Consider the following 26,303-nt stretch of genomic DNA (forward strand, 5'->3'; position numbering starts at 1 on the left):
TCATGGTTCCACTACGATAGCATTCTAAAAGGTGTTCTATTCCTGTCCATCATGGAACTCCTCCAGGGGAAATCTCTCTCCTCTGGGACTCCCCATTGACCTAGCAGAGACTTTCCCAGAAATTTTTAATTATTGTGATGCTACAACAACCAACAATAAAGTTTTTGTTGTAATCTGTCTATTGAGTGATCCAGTCCTACTAACCAATCCCAGCCTGGCTGTCTGCTTTCTAGAACCACCATTCATACCCGTCTTACACACAGACTTGAGTGCAAGTGTAAGTAGTTTATCTGGGAAATGCTCTCAGAAAGCAGAATAAAGGAATGGGAGAGAGAAGGGAAAGGGAGGAAAAGTCAATTAAGAGTAAAAATTTCACTGGTGGACAATTAGGGCTCAATCCCAATGTTGATTCTCAGAGGAATCATGTAAATGCACCTCAGAATTACTTTCCCCAAGAACTGGAAGCTGGAGGAGTTATCTGTCAGCTCCCATTCCTTTATTATTTAAGGAATGTTCCCAGCGTTGTTCATTCCTCTTGTTCTTAATACTTCCACAGAACCTAAGAAATAACTAAATGCACAAGTTTTTGTTGTTGTTGTTGCTTGCTTTTTAATATGTCTTTATTGATTTCAGAGTGAGGAAGGGAGAGGGGAAGAAAGACAGAAACATCAATGATGAGAGAGTCATTGCTCAGCTGCCTCCTGCATGCCCCCTACTGGGGGTCAAGCCCACAACCCAGGTGTGTACCTTGACCAGAAATCAAACAGCGATCTCCCGTGATCCCGGATCATAGGCTGATGCTCAACCGCTGAACCATGCTGGCTAGGCAAAGCACAAGTTTTTCAAACTCAATCCTCTGGCTCTTTATTCAGGGCCTTTCACTACTGAAACCAGCCTAATAAAGGAGTAAAGAGTCTACTTCTAGCAGGCAATTTCATAAAGGCACCAGAGAGTCTCATAACTAAACAATGTCCTTGTCCCACAGCTTGGTGATGCCAGAAATGACCTTCCCTCAATGGAAATGAGACTTCAAATGCAAGGCCCCTTAGAGAGGAAACTGACAGACCCAGGCCAAAGCTTAAATAACCTAGAAGAAATCCTAATAGAGGGCAGGGGAGGGACTGCATGAGATATTAGACTTATAGAGAAAATGGAAGGGTATCGTGAAGAGGAACAAGGGAGTAGGAAGGAATAGTTATAGGTTCTGTATTTGTTTCCTATGGCTGCCACAATAAAGTACCACAAACTGGGTGGCTTAAAACTACAAATATTTATCTAGATGCTAAAAGTCCAAAATCAAGGTGCCTGCAAGGTTGTGTCCTTCTGGACTCTCTAAAACAGAAAGCATTTCATGCCTCTCTCCTAGCTTCTGGTGGTTGCAGACAATACTTAACATCCTTTGACTTGTAGATCTATCACTTCAATCTCTGCCTCTGTCTTCACATGGTTCTCCTCTTTGTATGTATATGTATGTCTGGGTCCAAATTTCCCTCTTCTTCTAAGGACACCAGTTATTGGATTAGGGCCCAATCTAATCCAGTGTGGCCTCATCTTAACTGGATTACATCTGCAAAAATCTCTTTCCACTCTGAGGCTCCAGGTGGACATGGATTTGTAGGGATATTTCAACACAGTACAGTCTTCTAAGACAAGTAACTAACCACATAGCTCTGTCTTTTTGGCCATAGGGCATGTGGATTTAGGGGACAAGAGAGCAGCTACTACTACACACTTATCATGGTTTACATCATTGGATAACTAGACTATCAAAGTCTTCCCCTAGCATGTACCACAGCCAAAGTATAGTGTTAAACCATGCCAAGAGAATCCTCTAGTTCAGTGGTTTCTAAACTTAGAACCCTTTGCTCAAATGAAATTTTATTAGGAGTATTCAGAAAAATATAATACATAAAAGCTGTTCTGGTAGAAGGGCAGCTGACAGGACCCAGGTCTGTCAACCCCTCCTGTATCAGATTACTCAGCTTCACAGAATATTACTGGAAATCCACTTACCCACTTTTCTGCTTAGTTCAGGAAGTAATTGAACTAAGGTACCACTAACATAGAGCAAAATAGGTATTAGGGCCTAAGAGAAGACATAAAGAGGAAGAAGAAAGTGAATTTAGGAAGGGCTAGAGAAGAGATAGTTATGGCCACCTTAAATATTTGGGATGCAAAAGGGAAAAGGAAAGTCACAGAATACCAGTCTGTGGCGTCCTGGTAATACCAGGGGAGAGGGGAAAAGAATGAAGGGAAAAGAAGGAAGAACCTCCTTATACAATGATTTAGAGTGATAGTGTTTTTATGGCCCTATGATGGATGCATGGATAAAGCTGGAGCTTCCTGGATAAAGTTTGAGGCAATTAACTACACAGTACAGTCAAGTTTACACTGAGTGACTTAGAGATCTTCTGTTTCCCAAATAAGTAGATAAACAGAAGATGTTAGTCTCCAGACTCATTAATCTAATACTTTCTGTGAGCACTCAGCATGCATACAAGGCAAAATAAAAGCACTCAATATAAATAAATCAATAATAATTTATATCTTTTGATCTCTCCAAAGAAAAATGTTTATATGTGGAGAAAAAATAAACAAAATGACATTTAAAGGAAAAACCATCCCTCCCCACAAATACACAGCACATTTTAAAAAGTGAGACACTGAGCCATTTGATGTGTCTTTAGAGTCTTTACCAAAGAGGGAAATAGCTGTCAAGACGCCAAGGCCTCTGAGTCAATGAGTTGGTTAAGTTTTTCTAAAGTCATGCTCCCAAGAAAGCACTTTAATTTGTTATCTTAAATAATTTAATAGTCTAACCTATTAATTCTCATATCTTATGACTATCTGAGTGGGATATGGGTCAAAGAGCTAGCTGGGAACAATTCTGACGTTAGATTGCTCAGCAGTCCTACAACAATGTTGTGAAAAACCTGAATAAAGGGCATTTTGTTCAGTGAATGCAGTATCACCAATTCCACCTCTGTGACTAGTTCTCAGTGCAAGGCTGTCCTTGTACAGGGGCTTAGTCAGCTCAGGCTTCTACAACAAAAGACCACAGACTGGGTGCTTAAAGCCACAAACATTTGTCTCTCATGATTCTGGAGGCTGGGAAGTCCAAGATCAAGGTGCCTACAGACTCTGTGTCTCGTGAAAGTTGTTTCCTGGCCACCTTCGTGCCATACCTTCTTCAAATGGGAGAGAGACAGACAGACAGACAGAGAGGGAGAGGGCTGTCTTCCTTTTCTTATAAAGTTACTAATTCCATCATGGATATTCCATCCTCAAGGCCTCATCTAAACCTAATTACCTTCCAAAAGCCCCACCTCCAGATACCATCACATTGGGAATTAGGGCTTCAACACATGAATTAGAAGGTCAAACAAACATTCAAACAGTAGCAGGCACCCCTAACTATTTTCAGAGCATGGACTCCTTTTGAAGTCTAATGAATAATATTCTCAAATGCATTTTTAAAATTCATAGAATTTTAAGAACACCAATTATATTAAAGTACCATTATTGGAATATTTTTTAAAACAAATTTGTGATAAGGCAATATATGTCTCCTGTATTGACACATGAAATAACAAAATCTGGTGGCAGGTCAAACAACTAGCATAATTTCAAAGTAGTGATGAGTGTAGGTGATGTTTTGAGAGATCTGCCTATAACTGTAATATAATGTGAAATAGCTGTGATTTCTTTTGGTGACAAAATCACAGGCACTGCTAACGCTATTGTGATGTGTTACCTATATTCATAATTGAAGGAAATGCTAATTTTCCGTTGAGAGTGGGTGAAAATAAAAATATTATTTTTTCCATTTGCATTCTCATCCCCCAGATTCAGAACTCCTTCACAAGGCTCTCTTTGATTTCAAAAGTTCTCCTTTCCTCAGTGCTCACAAGGAGAAACAGGCCTGGATGAAGAAACTCCTATTTGTATAGTCCATGTTCATGCCTGTTCTGATGGAGGTTATTCATGTCTCCCCTCTGCCACCTAGGCTGGGGCTCTGTGTATCAGGGACTACCATCCCTGGGGCACAGGGAAGAGGGTTGTTGTCACCAGTATCAGAGATTCAAAACAATGGAGATGGAAGGGAGAGGAGGAATTATCTGGTCTCCACTGCAAAGGCACAGGGTGGACTTCACAGGCCACTGTGCAACTAAGTCAACCCGAGCAAACACCTAAGTGCAACAGGTACCCTAGGGTGTTTCATGTGCTGTGTCCACGAGCCAAATGTGTGGGTTCATTCAATAGTTCAATAATTCACACAACAAATAGATACTGAGGGCCTACTTAGTGTGAGGCACTGTGCAAGGTTCTGAGAGCGGACACCTCAGCTCTCGTGCATCTGCAGTCTGGCTCTACAAGAACATGAAAATGCCCAAGTACAATAAATAAGAAACCATAGAGAGAGCAGGCAGTCCATAACCATGGACTCCATCTCTTAAATGATACTCTGAACCCAGGATCCAGTGTGTAAAAGAGAAAGAGAAGGGAACTAACATTTATTGACAACCTACTGTGTACCAGGCACTTTACCTTCATTATTTCAAGACACCATTAGGAAAGAGGAAGAAAATGGGTCTCTGAGTGGATAAGTGGTTTGCTGGCCAGTTAGTACATTATGGTGTTGGTTTTGAAACCAAGTCTATTTTTAAAGTACACAATCTTTTTCCAGTATGTCATGTGGTACAGACAATGGGTCAGCCTCTTGACCATTCAGAATCAGTTTCCTTATCTGGATATAATGATATTGTGGATCATTCAAGAATATGTATACAAGTGCTCTGTAAGTTATAAAACCCTAAGCACATGTTATTGTTGTTGCAATCACATGTCACTGTTGTTTTATTGCATATCAGAAATCTGGTATGCAATAAAATTTATGAAGTTATCAGAAATCCCAGAAACCTAGACATTTCTATATAAACGAGCCAAAGCAAGGAGAAGGATTATGTCACAGTAATCTAAGGAATAATATATTCTGATTTTTCCTGGTAACTGCTTTATTTTTTAAGGAAACTGGGTCTTTCCTAATAAGGAAAATAATTTGCAAACTAAGTCCCATTTACGTAATATGATATTTAGTTTCTAAGAAGTTATGTAAAGAAATAAAGTAATACAATGAATAATATTCTAAATGTGCTAACAAAGTCTCATCTAACACTGAGGTGAGATATAACTTTAGTCAAGGGGGTCTAAATTTTCACCATTCTTGGGCAGCAGCTCTGTGAAAATGGATGTGTGAGAGGTATCTTCTCAAACACAAACTTGTTCTTCATGGTTTTCCCATAAGGTTTCATTGTGTCACTGTTCACTAAAGTAGATTTGCTTAAAATAAAATGTTTTGTTTGGTAAATTTTTTAATTTTTTTTTTTTTGTTTATAAAAATAGCACTTGTGCCAAGCTGGGTGTGACTCAGCGGTTGAGCATCGACCTAGGATCCGGGAGATCGGGGTTCGATTCCCGGTCAGGGAACTTGCCCGGGTTGCCGGTTGCAGCCGATCAATGACTCTCTCATCACTGATGTTTCTATCTCTCTCTTTCCCTTTCCTTTCCTCTCTGAAATCAATAAAGGTTTTTTTTTTTTTAAATAGCACTTGTTCATTAGGGGGAGTAAAAAAGAGAGAGAAAAATTCAGATAAAAATTAAAATACCAGAGACAACCACTGTTAATACACTGTTAACTTTGCAGCCAATTTTTTAATAAATTAAATATTTTTCTTTTACTCTGACTTTTTTTAGCAAGCAGATGGCCTTTGGTGGATTTAGCAACACTGACTTTCAATATACAGAGCAAAAATATCTTTCCTGGTAAGAGGAATATGTTTCAATGATCTCTCTCTCACACACACAAGGACACATGAGTACAAACCTCTTTTTGGGAACCAAAAGACTGTAACAAACTTGTAGTTATAGAATTACATGAAAGAAACAATTATTTTCCACTCTGCTTTGCCCTTAATTCTTCCAAAGAAACTACCTTAAAGCAAAACAAACAAATGCTTCACTAAAAAATAAACTAGTTGAACAAACACACTGCTTTGATCTCACTGGTCAGTTTAACCCAGAGGTAGATAATAATAGCACAAGTAATGGGCTTTTTTTTTCTTCTCCACCATTTCCCTTGCCAGACCACACTGAGTCGGGAGAACTCAGCTGAGTCAGGAGAATGCACATTCTGAGGATCGCTTTGTAGCTTACAGAGACGACTGCTCAGGCCTGTGAGCAGGACTTGGGAGTTCCTGATTCTTTCCCTGGGCTTCAAACAACAGAGCAAGAGTCCTCCAAGTCCATCACCCTCAAAAAAACTGTGCTTAAAGAATGCTTTTGTGTATATTTTTCTACTGAGTTAAGAGTTCAGATGCATTTTTTCTATCTGAAGAAAAGACACAACAAGAAAGCCAAATTACATAGGCAGTAAAATCTCAGACATCCCTTGCAGCAATATTGTTGCCGATATGTCTCCCAGGGCAAGGGAAGCTCAGGAAAAGATAAACAAATGAGACTACATCAAGTTAAAAAGCGCCTGCACAGCAAAAGGAACCACCAACAAAATAAAAATAGAATCCACTGCATGGTAGAACATATTCGCCAATGATACATCTGATAAGGGGTTAATTTCCAAAATATATAAAGAATTTTTACAACTCAATACCAGGAAGACAAACAGTCCAATTAAAAAATGGGCAAAGGACCTGAATAGACACTTCTCCAAAGAGGACATACAGATGGACAAGAGACATATGAAAAGTTGCCCAATGTCACTAATCATCAGAGAGATGCAAATGAAAACTACAATGAGGTATCGCCTCACACCTGCCAGAATGGTTGCCATCGATAAATCAACAATAAGTGCTGGCGAGGGTGTGGAGAAAGGGGAACCCTGGTACACTGCTGGTGGGAATGCAGACTGGTGCAGCCACTATGGAAAACAGTATGGAATTTCCTCAAAAAAGGAAAAATGGAGCTGCCTTATGACCCAGTGATCCCACTTTTGGGAATATATCCTCAGAATCTCCAAACACCAATGAGAAAGAGTATATGCACCCCTATGTTCATGGCAGCATTATTTACAATAGCCAAGATCTGGAAACAGCCCAAGTGCCCATCAGCAGCTGAGTGGCTAAAAAAGTTGTGGTACATTGCACAATGGACTATTATAGGGCTGTAAAAAAGGAACTCTTACCATTTGCAACAGCATGGATGGACCTGGAGAGTATTAGGCTAAATGAAATATGCCAGTAAGAGAAAGATAAATACCATATGATCTCACTAATATGTGGAATCTAATGAACAAAATAAACTGATGAACAAAATGGAAGCAGAAGCATGGATACATGGAACAGACTGGCAGATGACAGAGGGGAGGGGTGTGGGTGACTGGATAAAGAAGGTGAAGGGATTAGCTAGAGAACATATATGCATACCCAATGGACATGGACAATAATTTGGTAAAGGCCAAGGAAGGGAGAGGCGGAGGAGGGTCGAGGTGGGCAAAGTGGGGGTGGGGATGGAGACTCCTGCAATGTCAACCATTAAAAATTTTAATTAAAAAAAGAAAGCCAAGTTAGATTCTCCCAAGAATTGTTTTTAATATTAATTTATGGTCAATGTAATGTGATTTCTAAGGTTTCTTATAGCTCATAAATTGTCATGGGGTGTTTGGAGGTTGAGGGAATTGTGCTGAATGAAGAATGCAAGAGGAACTCCCAGGCCAAGGAATTGCTTGTGCAAAGCATGGACTCTTCAAAGGTCCCCAGGGTTCTGGGAATGGGGAGGAAGTAGTTCAATCCTGTAGCGAAGGGGTGGTGTAGGGTGGGGGAGGGAGATAAGGAGAGGGAGAAAGGGAGAGGATTAGGAGGAGATAAACCTAGAAAGAGAAGTGAGCGCAAGACTGCAAGGGCCAAACTGCCCCCTGCACTGCCAGTGAGCTCACAAAAGGAAGTCTCTGTCAGATATGCTTTTTCTGTTCTTTTTCTTTAAGTAAAATTATATTATACAATACAATATTATATTGTATATAATATAATTAATATACAATATTAGTTTCAGATGTGCAATATAGTGACTCAATGTTTATATACTTCACAATGGGATCACCTCACTAAGTCTAGCAATCATCTGTCACCATGGAAACTTTCACAATATTATTGACTTATATTCCTCTTCACCTTTTTCACCACCATCCCCACCCCCTCCCCTCTGGCAACCATCAGTTTGATCTCATAAAAACAGATATGCTTCTTTATAATTCAACAAAATGTGGAGAGTGACTTGTGAAGTTTCTTCTTTGAAGCACAAATTCAAACTAATAGCATTTCCCCACAGTCAAATAAATACCAAAAATCACTGGACCCTAATATTTGCTGAAAAGTACAACTATAGAAAATGAATGTGTAGTTGGGAGTGTTTGTTTTTCTCCGTGCAATCACATGGGGGTGAGAATGTTCCCCCCCCACAAACTACTAAGATATTGATGAGAGCAAATTGTTTAACAATTATTCTCTTTATTGCATTTAAATAACATTTTACTTAAAGAAGAAAAACATTTTTATTGTGGTAAAATACATACAGTCTGAAATTTATCATTTTACTAATTTTAAAATGTACATTTCAGTGGGATTAAGTACCTTGCACAATCACCACCACTATCTAGTTCCAGAACTTTTCAACACCCCAAAAGGAAACTCTGTACCATTAAATAGTCACTCCCTACTCCTCTCCCACACACCCAAGCAACTGCTAATCTGTTTTCTGTCTCTGTGTATTTGCCTAGTCTGGATATTTCATATAAGTAGAATCATACACTATGTGGCCTTTAGTGTCTGGCTTCCTTCACTTAGCTAAGGAAGAACGTTAGTCTACTTAGCTAACGGAAGGTAAATACAGAAAGTAGAATACATTTTGTGATATACGCTTTTTTTTACTTTTTAAAAAAATTATTTATTAGTTTTGGGGGGGTAGAGAGAAACATCGATTTGTTGTTCCAATTACTGATGCATTCATTGGTTGCTGTGATATAATCATTTTGAGATATCTCTAAAACCACACCAACCTGCTACTTAGTTGTTTTACTAAAATTTGGGGAACTCATCTGTAATTCATCTGCCCCAGATATTCTGCTCTAAGTTATTATTTCTTTCCTTGGAGGTTTAAGGCAGCCAAACACAGCTGGCATCAGGCCAGGGTGAGAATGTGAGGACACTTCAGGGGAGCCATTTACCTCATTGGAGAGGCCTTCCTTCCCTGAATGTGACCTGGCAAGATCATGGGGGTCATAAGGTCATACAGCCCTGAGGGGCACAAGGATATCTGTCCCCTGGTACTTGAGGTCTTGATGAAAATGAAAGCAAGTATATCTCTGACAGCAAAGTAAATTGTTCATGGGCTTTAAGAAGAGACAGTATTTATAAGGGAAGAAAATGGATACCACTTCAAGTTTTAAAAGCATTTCCAAAAGAAGACAAACATCTCTAATCAAATGTGAGCCAAAGGTCCTGCCTGAGCTATCAGCATCTCAGGTTTGCTGAGACACTGAGCTCTACAGTAGGGGCAATGTGAAAGAATACACAGCTTTATTGGGAACGTGCCACGTAGATAGCCAGCCCAGACCACAATGAGTCTGCTGAAGTTTTGTGGGAAATGAGCACTTTGGCAGCCCCCCAGGCTGAAGGGTCTGAGAATGTCATGCCAGAAGGGCTCAGGGCCTCAGGAGTCCTTTTAAAATGCTGACGGACTGGAGGCCCCACTGCAGTGTCACAGATTTTATGTGCTGCCAACTACCACAGCGTTATTTGGTCTACCATACAATCCTAAGCAGAGGCATTATTTTTTTCTTCTTCCATTTTTACCAATCTCCCATTTTTATTAATAATTAAACACAAATAGTCTGCAAATATTTAGTCTTTATTTCTATCCTGTTACTATTTGTATTTATGCTAAGATCAAAGTCTGAATTCATCCTCAAATGACTTCTTGTTTTCCTGCTTCTGTTTCAAAATATGGACCACATAGTCTTTATAATTTTATTCCCTGATGGCCAGCTTGGTGGAAAGTTTCAGCAACTCACTAAACAAATCCAGGTGAGGGCAAAAGGAAGATGACAGGCCTGGTCTGAGCACAAGGCCTGTATATATTTCTCCTTCTGTTCAGAAGGTTTTGGAATCAAAACACAGTGACTCTGGTTAAAAATTCACAATGATTCTTTTTAAATAGCAGCATTTATTTTTTTGTGAGGTCCGTCAGCCCAATGGTTAAAAAAAAATCTTTTTCTTATCAGTATAAGTTTTATTGTTGGAAACGACCAAGTAATTCAATAAGGCAGATGGTAATTAACTGGATAGAACTGCTTTAGCCTAAATAAGAGGTGGCTACAGTAGAATAAGACTAGCTTTTTCTTCCATATTCCTTAAGTAGTCCCAAAGGTAATTCTAAACAAAGTTCCTAAAATATTTAGAACAATAGCAGTATGGTTGAAAGAAGAGTCTAGACCTTCAAAGCAACTCATCTGAAAAGGATAAGTTTCACTGGAATACATAGAATTTTTTAAAGAAGAGGCAGTGCTCCTCTTGTTTCATTTTCACAGACACCCCATTTTATTGGTTATTAGATAAGGGGAGTTGGCTATTTTTCAGCTTGCTATTGGATAAAATTTTACTTAACAATTCAGTTTTGGGAGTGAATAGAAGAGTAAAACCTGAAATACCTTCATAAACTATGCTTTAGTGATTCTTTCCCAAAACAAACTTAAAACATTCACATTTACATACACTCTGAAAGTCAATGTATGTACTAGGCACAAAAGATAAATGTATATTAAATGTACATATAAATATTAACAAAATATCAAAATACTAACTCTGCACACTAGAATTTATACTTTTAGTTTCAAAGTCTTATTTCCAAAGTTTATTTCATTAAGCATATCTATGAGTAGTTTGGAAGGCTGGCATATACTGAAATGTTAGGCACTGTACAAATTAGTTTCAACAAGTTTTGCATTCTGCCCACATAGAGGTATTTAATATAGGTAAATATGTTTTGTTTTTTGTCTTCCTGTCAATGACGAAAAAAGAAGGAAATCACCCGTTGGGCATCTATTGTATACAAGACCTGAACATGTTACTAATTTAATTCTCTCAACATCTTTGAGCTAAATATTTTTATTCCCTTTTATGGATGAAGAAACCAAGGCTCAGGAAGTTTAAACAGCAGAACACTGGCCCACCATTGGCCAGTGGGAGAAATGCATTCAGAATTTAAAAAACCAAAGGCCACAGCCATGTGTTTGGAAAATAAAATAAAAGTATCTTCCCATAGAGAACCCTTTTTCCCCCCCAAAAAAACTGGTATTATCATACTCCCTAATTATTATTTTTCATTAATCTCAATAATTCTTCTGTCATACTTTTCTCCAAAATGAAATAATGCAGTTACCTCCTGATCTGGAAAAATAAAATGTTCTATGAATTTTTGGAAACCAGCTAAGTGCTTGAGCCAGTTAAGTGTTTGGGTAGGACATATAAAAATAATGCAAGATAAATAAAGTATTGCTGAGGTAAATAGAACAAAAGTTTAAAAATCGTGAACTTTAGTTTAAAGTCACTAGGAACCATAATTATCTCTGGGGGGCAATAGATTAAAGAGTTAAACTAGAAAAGACTAAAGAGGAGATCCTTCAAACAAAATGCAAGAGGAAATTGTGATTAAATGTCAGGGCATTTCATTTGACCTTAAGACATATTTTACTGGTGACTTTTGTTTTTAAGAGTACTTCTGGGTTTGTTTGTTTTTTTATTTGTTAATGACCCTGATTTTCCAGTTTATCTCCCAGTTTATTCTGCCTAGTAAAGCTTGATCATTTTGGGCTTTTATTTTCTTATTCAGCTCCTAATGACTGACAAATAAAAATAAGCCACCTGGGTTAAATAATGAATTTTTATCATCTTGATGAATAACAATTCATTTTCAAAATAAATATAAGTGCCATATTTTATTAATATTCATACCTTATTTCTGTGAGGGTTTCATTCTCATTGTCTCTGCCTCTACCACTGCGAAGCACTAATACCACCCAAATCCTAAAACAGGTTAAAACAGGTTAAACCTGAAGTAACTAATGTTCTGACAGTGATATGACCCAAGAAATGGTCTTATCCTGAAATTTAGACTTGAGAATATGTTATCTCAAAAATCTCAAACTTACCTGCATAATTCTGGCTTTTTTGTTTGGTTTGGTTTTCTGCAAATCCACATCTGTCTGTATGCTAAAAGGATATACAGAAATGTGTGCACGTTGACATCTTATAAAGCAGAGCTGAATAAAGAATTTTCTTTCACTTCAAAGGGCATACATACCACAGGGCACAAAGGAAGAAGGGGTTGGGTCCTTCCGGCCAAGCACTGCCCTGTGGCACTCACACTCAGCTCTCCAGGGGCATGAGAGGGCAAACTCTGGCCCCTTGCAACTCTAGGTAATTTCCCACAACCCCTGGTTCATCAATATTGACATTTGGGGAAAACAAGAGCAGAAAAGAAAAAAGGGCTTTACTCAAAACAAAAAATGTTGTTTTGTAGTTGAAATGTTCTTATATTTTCTGAAGCCCGATTCACATCAAAGATAACTACTATAATTTTAAGTAAAATATACTTTACCTTGGTATTTTAAAAAATAGCCTTCTCCGTCATCAACAAGAGAATATAGGAAACAAAACTTTCAATGGAGTTTTTGTTTCTGTCTTTTTGTTTGTTGCCATCAGAAAGTAGTTTTAACTGAGAGAACTGAGTTAAATGCAATCTTTCTAGAAGGAACTAAATGTTCTCAGACAAAGTCATTATTTGCCGAATAACAATTTTTAAATCATAGTGAATTTGGAAGTCTTTATTTTCAAAAAATCTCTTCTTTTTCCTTTTAAATATTTGTCTCCACACACTCTTTGCTTCAAAAACAGAAATAATATGGTTAACTGAGACCTCTGAGATTTCCGCACAGACACTGGCCCTTCGCCTCCACTGTGGAACAGCAGCGCAACCTGGTGGTACTTACTGTTATATTCAGCTTATTTGTGTGAATGGCCAACATTACAACTAAAATAAAAGAATGCCTTGTGTTTAGGCTTTTATAAGATACACTACCAGGAAAAGGAACAGTGGAGGGGCTCTCTTAAGTTATAATTACATATAGAGCTTTTCATTGTTTTTAATATAATTTACCTTTTAAGAATAGTTTTGTAAGGTTTCTGATAAGTCATTGACATAAACTGATATAATTTTTAAAATTCATATGTTTTCATAATAATCCCTTTTTTATAACTTTTCCAGTTATCTGAACAATGTTTCAAAAAGTACTTAAGAGGCAAAAAAATATATTTAATAAGTGATAAAGTAAACTATATAGTTTTATTTCTTTCCCCTTTGTTCTTTGGGTATAATAAGCACTGGCAAAAGATGAAAAAGGATGGGAGGGAGGGAGGGAGGGAAAGGGAGGGAGGGAGGGAGGGAAAGAAAAGATACATATGTCATATGACTTTTCCTAGCCATCAAAATTTGGCTAGCGAGAATTTAATTAAGTTAATTTCCATTCTTTAAAAGAAAATGTAGTTTTGATTATTTTCCCCTAAAAGAAAGAACAGTTTTATATGCTTTTCTTTTACAGCTAGCAATACCATTGATGCAAGACTTCATGGGCAAAATGGTGATTCATAGTACAGTCAGTTCTTCACATCTATAGATTCTGAATATGTGTTCAACCATGAATCAAAAATATTTGAAAAAAATGTTATGCTGTTGCTGAAGGGTACTCTGCATTTGGGTCTACAATAGCTACATCTGTACTTTTTTCTTGTCATTATTCCCTAAACCATACAGTATAAGAACTACGAACACATCGTTTACATTGTATTGTACATTATAAGTAATGGGAGAAGGGCCGGAAAAGATCCTGGAAAAATCATTTGATTTCCTGAATGCAGCCATACCTGAAATTAGCTGAACTTCTGAACTTTCTAACTACATTAAAAAAAAAAAAAAAATTTTCTTTAAGAAAATAAAATTATATTTCAATCACTTGCTACCAAAAAAGATATACAGTTAATTTTATTGGCTTTTTATTAAAATGTGTCCTTCCTGTGCCAACAGCCCACATAATCTTAGGAGTCATTTTATTAGTTTCTTCCTTGGCCACCCTAGGTGTGTTACTTCTCTCATCTCTGCCTCCCACACCCAGTTTATTTGCATTTACTTTGAAGAAATTTTAAAAGTTTGTTCTAGCAGGACACCCTCTTCCATGTGCCCATTGACAAAGGAGGATCTCTGAAAGAGCTTCCAGAAAGAGGAGAGCAGCAAATAGCTAAGCCTAGGTGATAACTAGCCAACACCTTGATTTCAGCCCAGTGAATATCTGAGCAGAGAATCCAGCCATTTGACCTATCAAAATTGTGAGAAAATCAATTTGGGTTGTTGTAATCCACTGTTTCTGGTAATACGTTACCCAGCAATAGAAAATGGATATGGGTCACATGCAACAATTTGTCCCTCACTTTGGAAGGGATATCTTGGCATGCCCTAAATGACTAGGACCTTAAAAAATTGAAATGGAGACATATGAGCAGATTCCAGTTAAGTTGGGTACCGAGAATGTCTAAATTATATTGAGACTTATTTGCCAAGAGAAACAGGCAAAGTGCTTAAAGAGGTTAGTTTTCTTTTGCCCAAAGAACTTCCCTGGTATACTGTAGAAAAGGTACCTAAAGGCTTAGGGAGATTGGATTTTGAGCTATAGTCTCAAACACAAAGACAAACACAAAGCCTCACAGAGACTATATAACCAGCTCCCACAATTGCATAAGGTCAAATCTCTATTTTTTTTTTGTGTGTGTGTATGTGTGTGTGTGTGTGTGTGTGTGTGTGTGTCTCCCAGTGTTTCTGGTTTTCTAGTTGAATCTAAGGTGATGAAGGAGCGGTCATTGTCACCAATACCATGTTCAAGGTATATCTTCTTTGCCCCAGGCCCTGGTATCCTCCTAATGTACCTTTCTCAAAGTGTTACTACCGACTGCTCTGGGAAAGGCAAAAGTCACAGATGTTTTCCTCAGTTTGGCTCAAGAGGTTCAGGACATAGTAGACAATTTTAATGAAATGTCTGTGAGTTATCATCAACCCACTGTTTATTTAAAAAAATTAAAAGGATGATGTGAGAGAATTTATCATTTTTCTATTCCAAAAACATTATACATTTTTAAAGTGTGGCCTTGATATTTCCCTTTGTGTCTTTCTGTTTAAGGAATGCAAAAGTTCTAGAAAAAATGATTGAGATCATTTTGGTTTGCATGCAAGTGAGAGAAACACAAACTAGCTGTAGCAGCAAGGCTGCAGAGACGAAGAGCCACTAGAGCGTTATGGGAATAAGAGGCTTATTCTAGGAATTAGACCTTACACAATGTGGGAGCAGTCAAGGAAGCAAAGATCAGAGGACATGAGAAAGAATCCCTAACTAGGTCCCCTAAAAGCACTGGTATGAGTGGGTAAGTTGGAGCTTGCAGGGAAATCTGAGAGGCAGCTATACCCGGCTGCTTCAGTGGGACAGTGAAGAGGGAGCTCACTGAGAGAAATATGGAAAGATCTTCCCTCTGTGTAGCTACCACCTTTGTGGGCCTGCACCCAAATATCCAGGAAGAAGGGAGGAGAGAGCTGGGTCTGCTTTGGGTGAGCAGGACCAGCAGAGCAGTGGAACGAAGAGCAGGACAGTGTGGAGAAGAGCAAGAACCAAGTCTATCTGACCAGGCCTCCCTTCCAAGAATAACGGTCTTTGCTTCCCTTCAATCTCTTGGAAGCTCCTCTTTGGCCAACTCTAATCCACAACTGTGCATGGACTTGAGGAAACATAATTCCCAGCTTAACCAAGATGTCATGACATAATCTAGCATACTAGCTAAGAAAAAGAGAAACTTATTATAAGGATCCTGAGGTTCACCACAGAACTGAAGACAAGAATCAAATCAGGTTTCAGAAACAATCAGAAACAGGAACTCAAGCACCATCAGGCTCCTTGCTGTCTTCCCTTGCCTGTTGCTCTCCACTTACCAGCTCTTTTATCTGCCTCTCCACAGACTGGCCTGTCCACTGCAGGGCCCCTGTGCTAACTGCTGACAACTCCTAGGCTTTGTTTCTTACAGCTTCTTCAGGTGTGTTAACAGGAGAGCGACTCTCTCAGCTTACTTCCTGGTGCCTAGTCCAAGAAATTCTGAGAAAGGACTCATTGGCAAGTGGGCTGGGTCATGTTATAAAATAGCCACTCCTACTGTACCATGTAGGTGGAAAAGGAAACAGCAGTTTTCAGAAGAAAGTAGAGTTTGGAGCAAAGTAGCTCATAGGTATACACCACATGGGGAACTACTTACAAATAACAGGCTCTATGCTAAAAGCTTTGCATATATTATCTCATTTAATGCATACGTCAACCCTCTGAGGCTATTACCATTCTTGTTCCCTTTTTATAGATAAGAAAATTGAGGCTCAGAGAGATATCATTTTGAAGGTCCTAGAGCTCCTGAGTAGTAAGATTGGTCTGGTTCCAGAGTGCTCTTTGTACAACATCAGGGGTTTCCAGTGTTGTAAGGAGCCCCAGTAGCTCCATTCCATTGTCATTACGTGGTGAGCTTTCCCTCAACATTAAATTTCAATAACATTTACCATATTTTTTTAAGCCCTTAAAAACCACTCTGCCATATTGTACTACCTCCTTTCTCGTTTCACAGGTGGCAAAGACACAAATTAACACAATGTACACGTCTGGAGAAAAGTTCCAACTCCTGGTAAAGAGCTCCTTTCCCTATCTCAATACCTCCTTGGACCTTTATCAGCCATGGTGGCAAATATGATCAAAGCTACTTGTAATTTCTTACTTGTAGCCAGAGGAAACTGTGCTCACTCAAGGATATTTAGTTTAGCATAATCAAAACAAAAATCCACACTTAATATAATCATGTAAATTGCTGTTGACACTCCTTCAGACTCAAGAACCTTCTACCAGAAAGAAAATGGAAAAATAGATTGGAAGTTCATTGCTTCTTTTCCTTCCAGGATTCCATTATCAACAACAACTAATACATATTGAACACGCTACTATAAAGCACTATACCAAGCATAATAGAAATGTATATATAATATATAATAAAAAATAGATCGCAAAGTTCCAACAAATTTAAATAAAATATAAGAGAAATCTGTCCCATGCCGTACCTTCAGAAGCTCTCTCAGACCCCTGGGAAACACGTCTCCACTCTTCTCTGCCGTTAGGAATACTGCGATGGAAAAGCTTGAGAAACATAAGAAGTGGGCTCCTGCTGGGCAAAAAGAAAAGAAAAAGAATGATGAAATAGCAGCTAAGAGAGTCTGTACCATTCCTAACCTTTTCTTGAAGAGTTGCCAGTTAAAACTAAAGAAATATTTTTCTTTAAATCAGTGGGAAACTGGATTATGTGGCCTCCACAATACATATTATGATTATAAATATGTAATATATAGTATAATATCAGTAATAAATAATATAAATGTTATATGTAGAAAGTGTATATCAATAGGCTTCCACAATAATAAAGCGTCTAGCTTTATAAACCATCTTTGAGGAAAAATAAACCAAAACAAAACCCTGCTAGATCTAAAAATGTATAACTGTACACACACACACACACACACACACAAACCACCAACCTCCCAAATTTAAGAAATCACAGACCCTTCTTAAAGTTGAGTGAGGATGACAATTGTATAACTAATGCAATATATGGTAATAGCTTATTAGAAATTTTAATGATTATAACTAGAAATAAAACTGGGCCACCAAGCTTCATTTTGGTATTATATATTTTTGCATAAAATTTTGCTACTCTTCAGTTTCAAAATTGCTCTCCCTTTGTCTTGCTTCGCCTCTTTCAGAAACTACGTTGTGCAGTTTGGGGCTCCCTGAAGATAACTAGTATGGTCAGTTCAATGTTGCTGTGAACTTCAGATCTGGATATTGTCACCCACTTGCTCTTTCCAAAGATGCTGGGCACTTATTCCAGGACGCCTGTCCTACTATATTAGTTTTTTTAAATGCTGGTGGCAATGTAGTTGAAAATTCAAATGGAAAATAATTTGAAAGGGTCAGCTTCTTCTCTTCTGCTGATTTTTAAGAACTGATTCTTGAGAAGATTGTTTCTGTGCAGGATGACCAGGCTGTGGCACTGCCAATCCTATCACTGCAAGCCCCTTCATAATCAGAGTAGATGGTCAGACAGTTCATTTGACCCACAGTGATGAGAATCAAACGTGAAGATGGCTGAAATAATTGGGGCAAATCTGCAGCAGGCCAGTTCAGTGGTCACATAAAAATGAGGGTATATTCAAAAATCATAACAGATCATATTCTCTGTGGGTAAGATATGAGTGATGATGATGAAGTATCAGCCGATTTCAGAAGGTCATTAGCAGGTAAAATGATGTAAATCATTAATATTTATATAGGTACGGAATAAAAGTACATAATATTGTTTATCATATAAATTTGGGCAGATTTATACAAGAATCTAATTTCAAGCTCATAATAAAAAAGTTAGCCAGTACTGAAAACATGGGCAGACTTTAAGCTTAAGTATTACTTTTAATACTTTGTTTTGTTATGCTGGGTTGGATTTCTCCATTTGACACTCCAAATCTACCCTCTGCCCTTCTCCGCTGTGTTCTGTTCCCTGGGAGGCTGATCTGTTTGGACTATACCAATAGGCTCCCTTGTCCTTTGACTTCCAGTTGGGTCTGGCCAATAGGCAGCATGGATGGGAGATCAGATAGGCGGAGGAGAGATGGAGCTGAAACCATCAGTGGGGTCACCCCTCCACACAAGGTCATAGCTCCTTTTAGATGACCCATTCCACACAACCTATCTATCTTCGTGTTCTAGTAACTACTTCCTCTCTTTGCCCTGCTACTGCAACATTTCAAGTGATTTCCATACTGTTTGTCCAAACCTTTGTAAACAGTCCCTCTATGAAACACTCCTCAACTCACCCCATTTGACTGATGATATGTAACTTTGGTTGCATCATATGACGAGCTAAAACCCTATCTGAATCATATGACTAGTAATCATTATTTAGAATTATTTGGCAATTAATATTATTTCAGGACAATCATTTGATAATAACAAAAGGTGTGGCTGTTTCCCTTCACCTTGTGCATGCTTTCCTTAATAAGCCTGAGGCAAGATTCAGATATGCTACATCATAAGGCCCAAGTGGCATGTCGGCCTGCATCCCAGCCTGGACCTGCTGAAAAGCTCATGCTTCTTCCAGGACCCACTCAAAACTGACAACTTGGGATGATACAGTATGCCCAAATGTTGTATATATCATTACCAAAATTCAAAGGGTCTCATCATGCGCTGTACCTCTTCCCTTGTGGTGGTTGGTACAAGGTACTGCCACTGGTCTCTCTCTACAGCAGGGATTTCCTACTATGCCCCAAACAAATGAACCCTCGAACCTTCACTACAGTGGCTGGGCCCTGAACTATCACAGAGTTTGTCTCCCACATTCTGGCATATGTATTTTTTACTTTCTGCTCACTAGGTCCAATTAACAATACAATAATTAATGTAAAGGACCAATGTGATGTTTTATAAAATATATTAAAGCTATACTTTTGTCTCTGCTATATAAATGCAAACTGCTTCTGATTTTTCCTACTGATTGGGATGGAAAAGAATGCATTTCCCTGGTCAATAGTTGCATCTCAGGTGCTGGGGTGATGATTTGTTCCAGAAAATATACTATATCTAAAAATACTGCTGCAACTACCATCACAATCTTTTTATGTTTGCACTAATCTGTCATTTCCCAAGGCCCATCAGCCTTTTGGTCTGGTCAAACAGAAACACTGTATGCAGGTATAGTAGGAATCACTATCCCTACTTCTCTCCAGGTTTTTATGGCAGTGGTCATTTCCACAATCTCTCCAGGAGTATTGTTTACCACTTTCCACGGTGTTTGTGTAGGAAGAATTCCAGAACTCTAGATGGTTCTTCCTCTCATAATAGCTCTCACTCCACAGGACAGGGAACCAGAATAGTTCTCTACTAGTTACCAAGTATATGTGTATGTATTCCCACCATATATTCTGGAACTTTAAAATAAACACAGGATAGGCCTGAAGCCCCACTAGACTCACTGTTAGGTGAATTTGGGCCAAGATATCCTAACATCTATAAGCTCCTACTTTGGTGATTATAGTCTTTGGTGTCTCTGGGTATCAGTGTAAAATTAGAGCCAGTATGTAAGAGCTCCCAAAGTTCTAGGGGTTTCCCTTTCCCCTGGGCACAGTCCCCTGGGTAAATAGCTCCAGGTCCCTCTGTGGAAGCTTTGTAGGATATTCACTGCATACACTTCTGGCTGTACAGCAGGATCCCTTTTCAGAGGCACCCAGCCTCCACTCTGTTGAGGGCCTTTAAAGATGTCTACACACTCACTTAGCTCTGGGAACCTGGTGAGAAGCCATGAATCCTATCAATAGTATTAGTTTCTTCCCAGATGACCTTGAAGTATTCCCTCTACTATGGAAAGCAGAACCTCTCTAGACTGTCCATTTATTTCAAAACACCTTATTACTACTTCTTTGTGATTCATTTTACCAACTGCATCTAAAGTTGTCTTTGTTGGTTAGGCTTGACTACCTAGTCTCTACCCCTCTGGAATTTCGTTTTCCCACTATAATCAGAAAATGCCATTTTTGTAGCATTTCCCACTGTCTTCCCTGGATATCTGAAGAGAGCCACAGCAGAGATGTCTTCTTGCTCCCTTACCCAGTGCTTGATGAAGAGTGTGGCATAGAATCTCTTTCCTAACCAGAAGTACCTTCTCTCCCAAATCTTCTGAATTATCCAGTTTTGAATCTGTTATTTAAAGTTAAGGTTTTTCACATTCTTTTTAGCCTATAACTTGATATTCCAGAAGTGTCCCTTAAATCAGCCTGAAAATAAAGCATCAATGGAGATAAAGGGGGGGGGGGAGTTCCCCATAGGATAGAGCTGCTGGAAAGTTCATCTAGTGAGAAATAATTTATAGAAAAGGTAATTTATTATTTACTACGCAAGTTGTTTACGCCATTCACAGTGTCTTCTTCACTTGGGTGAGGAAGGATAACATATACTACTAAGGATTATCAGGTGGTTTAAGATACCTTATCACCTTTCTCTGAGGAAACTAGAGAGTCTTATAGTCATTAATCCAGTAATTCTACTAACACACTTTCGAAGACCTGGGCAAAAGTCCTATTCACTTAAATATTTATTTGAGCAGTTTAAACAAAGCCTTTATAAAGAAAATCCAACATGAAAGTTAATATACTAAAGGACTTAACCTGGATCAAGAATGTAAAAATAAAATTTGTAAGCAAAGAAAAACATCAGAAATTATTGTTATGAACGCCCTGAAAGTGTGGGGAATAGTATCAGATAAAACAAGAAGCAAGGCTAAAGACAAAGGCAAGTCCATGTCAGAAACACAAATAAAAGACCCAAGGGCTGCAATTCCCAAACTGTGAACTGAGGAGCCATAGAGATTGGAGTGAACTCACAGAGACATGTGGGATATTTTCAGTTTTTGACAGAAACACAGAAACATTTGCCAGACATTATATGAATTGTAGACAATTATATGAAATGTCTACAATTCACATAATGAATTGGACCTAATTACTTAATAAACAGAACTATTATTCAGCCTTAGAAAATTCTGATATATGCTACAACATGGATGAGCCTTGAAAACATTATGCTAAGTGAAATAAGCCAGATACAAAAGAACAAATATTGTATGACTCCACTTACATGAAGTATGTAGAACAGTCAAATTCTTAGAGACAGAAAGTAGGATAGTGGTTACCAGGAACTGAGGTTGGGGGGAAGGACAATAGAGAGGACAGTTTCAGTTGGGAAGATGAAAAAGTCCCAGAGATGGGTGGTGATGACGGCTGCACAACCATGTGAATGTGCTTAATGCCACTGAATTATATACTTAAAAATAGTTAAAATGGTTGTGTATTTTACTACAATAAAAAACATATGAAAACCATTATTAGCTCATGGTCATACAGAAACAGACTGCAGACCACAATTGAGTTGCAGGCCAGTTTGCTCTGAATCTTAAGACTCACTAAACAAAATGAACAACATGACGTGAAAGAAGAAAAATATTCCAAGTTATTGTAATTCATATTTCTACATCAACATGTTAAACAGACTTTCATATTTAACATATTACATTTACCAAAATTTATAAATGCTACAAAAGTACCAACTAAAAAGTACTTGAGAGAAGTCTCTTTAAGACAAGGTTGAATGCATATAAAGACATACAGACATAAAGATATGGTAACACATATAAATATCTACACCTTTATCTGTTATAGATGTAAGGAGGTATAGGGACAGCAGAGATGAATAAACACTGGTGTCTTCAATGAAGCTTAATGTGTAGCCTGAAAGATGCTGTGAGTAAAGCTGAAACTTAATGGGCAATAATACTCAGTTTCAAAGTTCAGATTTTAAAGTTTGATATTACAGCTTGTACCATTTTTATTTCCTTCTCTACTGATTTTGTGTATAGTAGACCATTTTCTTTCCCATTTGGGGAAGGAGAGAAAATGACACACTACAAAATCAAGCATAAAGATCTACTCATAGCCCTTCCCTGCACTTGCCACCATTAAATCTAAAACTCAATTCTTTTAATTGGTTAGTACAATCTCAGACTCTGAAGGCAATATAATCCTTAAAAAGAAAAACCTGAAGCATTTGAGATCTTGCTCTCCAGCACGTTGTCAATTTGGCTTAAATAAATTCTAATAAAAATTCTAAAAATAAAATAAAAATCATTAAAAAAAACAAAACAAAACTGAGGCACCATATCTAGATTTAAATTCAGCTCTAGGCAAAATAATCACTCTAAGCAAGAAGCCTCTTTCAGATTAGGTAGAATTTATAAATAGACAAAGACACTGTTTCAGTTATCTATTCACTGGAACAGATGCATAACAATGAAGTAAAACAAATCATTTCATTATGCTCATGGATTCTTTTTTAAAAAAGACTATTTTTTAGAGCAGTTTTAGGTTTACAACAAAATTGAAAGGTTTAAAGAATTCCCATATACCCATAACCCCATACATGAGTAGCCTCCCCCATTATCATTGTGTTCACCGGAGTGGTAACATTTTTTACCAAGGATGAACTCACAATATCACATCAAAATCACCCAAAGTCTATAGTTTACCTTAGGGCTCATTCTTCGTGTTGTACATTCTGTAGGTTTGAATAACGACATATATTCATCATTATAACACCATATAGAATATTTTCCATGCCCTAAAAATCCTGTGTTCTAATCAACTCTCCCCCACCGCCACCTGGCAACCACTGACTTTTTGTCATCCTAGTTTTGCCTTTTCCAGAACGTCATATAGTTGGAATTATACAGTACAGCCTTTTCAGATTGGCTTATTTCACTTAGTAATATGCATTTCAAGTCCTTCTAGGTCTTGTCATATCTTGATAGCTCATTTTTAGCACTGAATCATATTCTAGCATCTGAATGTAGTTCATTAATCCATTTATCTACTGAAGGACATCTTGGTTGCTTTCATGTTTTGACAATTAGGAATGAAGTTGTTATAAATGTCTGTGTACAGGTTTTTGTATGAAGGAGAGATTTCAGCTCTTTTGGGTAAATAATAAGGACTGCAACTGCTAGAGTATGGTAAGAGTGTGTTTCATTTTGTAACCACCAAACTGTCTTCCAAAGAGGCTGTACCATTTTGCATTCCCACCAGCCATGCATGCAAGTTCCTCCGCATCCTCACCAGCATTTGGTGTCAGTGTTCTGGATTTTGGCCATCCTAGTAGGTGTTTAGTTGTATGTCATTGTTTTGATTTGCATATCCCTGGTGAGGAATATCTTTTCATATGCTTATTTGATATCTGTATGTCTTCTTGGTGAGGTCTGTTAAGGTCTTTGGCCCATTCTTTGAGGTTTTGTTTTTTTACATATTGTTGAGTTTTAAGAGTTCTTTGTATATATGGTTCTTTTCTTTTTTTTAATCCCCACCTGAGGATATGTTTTTTAACTTGATTTTAGAGAGAAAGGAATGGAGAGAGAGAGAGAAACATCAATCTGTTGCCTCCCATATGTGCCCGGACCAGGGATTGAACCCACAAACTTTTTTGGTATACAGGGTGCTCCAAAGGACTAAGCCACCTGGCCAGGGCAAGAGTTCTTTGTATATTTTTAAAAACAGTCTTTATCAGATTTGTCTTTTGCAAATATTATCTCCCAGTTTGTGTCTTGTCTTCTTTCTTGAGTTCACATATTCTTCGGGTCAGGAATCAGGACAAAACAGAGCAGGAACGGCTCACCTTGTAAGTCTAGGCCTTCAGCTGGGAAGACTCAAAAGGCTGAAGGGTAACTCAAATGGCTGGGCACTGGAATCTGTTTCTCCACTCACATAACTGGGACCCGGGCTGGGCTAACTGGAGCTATGAGCTTAGTTGTGACTGTCAATCAGAGTACCTACAAGGGACTTCTCTGTGTGTCCCGGGCTTTTCACAGCACACCAGCCTCAGGTAGTCAGATCTCTTACATGATGGCTGAGAGTTCCAAAAGCAAGTTCCAACAGACAAGGTGAAATTGCATGGCCTCTTATGGCCTAGCATCTTAAGTCACATGGGGTGACCTGATCACTTTCACTATATTCTATTGCTCAAATCAGTCACAAGACCATGCAGATTTAAGGGGAGAATCTATCTTTTAATGGGTATTTTAAAACCACCACAAACATATTTATAGAGAGATATGGATGGAGATACATGCCAAAGGGTTAACAGTGCCCACCTCCCAGGATCCCCCAAAATGAATTTCATTAACTTATTTTAAGTCAGACTAATCCAAACATATCCTCTATGGATGGTAAAATTCCATCTACCTATTTTCATGTGATACGGTGACAAATAAATAGAAACTTCATTTTATCTATGTAAATTACATCAAGAATGTCTAACAGCTTGCTTTAGACTCCAGAACCATCTGCCAGTTAAAACCATTTCTCATTTTCCAAACATTATCTAGCTCAGACCCACCCTCAGGCTTAGGCTGTCGCACCCAGAAAGAATAGAGACCACCTATAACAAGTCAGACAAATTAGGATTACTCAAGCATTGTGGTTGCTGAATTCAGTGGCTATTCCCTACCTCAGTGATTACTAGACTTAACAAGAAAAATTTCACAGAAATAAAAAATAAAACAAATAGGAGCAAATAAAGTTACCAACTTTTCATTCTCCAAAGGAAGAACATTTAGAAAACAACTACTCTATAATTATCATCACATAAAAGAAATGGGATGGACAATTTCAAAATAAAGCACAATCCTTAAGAGTGAATAAGTTTGACTAAATAAAAAACTCAATATACATTTTCATTTCTCTGTTGATCTGCAGAAACTTCACCATAGATGAACCCCAGTTTACAAAATGGTGTGGAAACAACTTGTGCATCTGACATTCTGGTCTCTTCCCTCACTTGCTGTATTCTAATAGTTCTAGAACTTTAGCTTGCTCATAGGAACTCAGCCTAAAAAGACAGGCAAATAAGTAGATGATTATAACACAACAAGAGTGCTATAGGATACTGAGGAGAGAAAAATCAAGGAAAGTTCCACAAATTTGGCACACAAAAAAGTTTACCTATGAGAAAGGATATAGGTGGCAATGGCTGTGGCTGAAAGCACAGATAGTACATGTATGCACTGCATCCAAGGAAAACTATATTGTGTACCAAAAAAAGTAAGTAGTGGTAATACTTGGTTATAGAGTAAGGGTTACTTTTCTATTCTTTATTCTTCTATTTTCTGCAATTTAACAATGGAGTATGCATTAATGTAATGATCCGAAAATTTATTAAAAACAATTTCAATTTTGTAGGTTAGCTTTGGAACAACAAACAAAAGGCCAATTTCCCTTTAAGATCTAACATCTGCGTATTACAATCTGGTGTCTTGTATTGTCAATTAATTTGAATTGTTTACAGTACCCACTCTCCAGCATGCCTCCCGCCTCTGGTCTATTCCTCCCAAGTGGAACTGCAAACTCTTCAAGGGCAGGAACAATGTGCTAAAACTTTAAGGATCCTACTGATACTCATGTATTATACACCATGTACATGCTTAGGAGTCACGAGATTCATAATGGGCAGGCTGGGTACTGTAAAT

At 38.0% G+C, this 26,303-nt stretch overlaps 1 long non-coding RNA gene across 1 annotated transcript in view; it reads right to left on the reverse strand.

The window, feature by feature from the left end:
- Positions 1–26,303, reverse strand: part of LOC148093262 (uncharacterized) — a 99,612-nt gene that overhangs the window by 72,389 nt on the left and 920 nt on the right. The window contains exons 2-3 of the long non-coding RNA XR_015714395.1: positions 17,251–17,351; positions 12,218–12,278 (exon numbers count right to left, since the gene is read on the reverse strand). This is a non-coding gene — a long non-coding RNA (uncharacterized LOC148093262). The remainder of the gene's footprint in view (positions 1–12,217; positions 12,279–17,250; positions 17,352–26,303) is intronic.

The sequence above is a fragment of the Miniopterus natalensis genome, chromosome 4, assembly GCF_054644295.1.
Source record: "Miniopterus natalensis isolate mMinNat1 chromosome 4, mMinNat1.hap1, whole genome shotgun sequence".
NCBI lineage: Eukaryota > Metazoa > Chordata > Mammalia > Chiroptera > Miniopteridae > Miniopterus > Miniopterus natalensis.